Source organism: Penaeus monodon, chromosome 27, assembly GCF_015228065.2.
Source record: "Penaeus monodon isolate SGIC_2016 chromosome 27, NSTDA_Pmon_1, whole genome shotgun sequence".
Taxonomy (NCBI): Eukaryota; Metazoa; Arthropoda; class Malacostraca; order Decapoda; family Penaeidae; genus Penaeus; species Penaeus monodon.
The window spans coordinates 24,213,719-24,214,364 of NC_051412.1; positions in this window are offsets into that span (position 1 = coordinate 24,213,719).

Genomic DNA, 646 nt, shown 5'->3' on the forward strand with positions numbered 1-646 from the left:
CAGACATTTGAATGTGATTATACATTAAGGCACAATTCTTCAGTTGGTGTTACCCAATTGATAAACTTACCCATAAGGTTATAATCTGATTTTTTCAGTTGTCTAGTCAAATCTAAATCTTGTTTTAAAGTGAAACCTAAAAGTTTTAAAGGAAATTTTACATATATATCTGTAAATACATTATACATTTATTTTCTTAAACACTGACTGCATATTTTTAAGTCAGGGAATATATGAAGTAAAATGATAACTATTCTGTACGTTCACTTCATTTTCAGCATTTATCGTTACTTGAAAGCTGAAACAATTTCAAATCTTGCTTCAAAATACAATATTATTGTCAGAAATACTAAAATAGATTCATACAGGCAGTATCTTTTTCGAGTTCATACAATATAATGTCAAGTAAAAATGATGAAAGAGGTATATTTAACTTGAAAAGGAGGCATCAAGACGCAATGTAGATTTAGAGATAAGACTAGATATGACCAAAAATTTGTGAAGTATTTGTGCAATTCTATGGGAGACTTTTCTTGATACTTATATGTGTGATGTATGCTATAGGAAGTCTATTGAATAAATCCCATTAATTATATGGTAAATTACCTTTATTTACACTTTATTGTTTGTGTGTGTGGTGTGCATG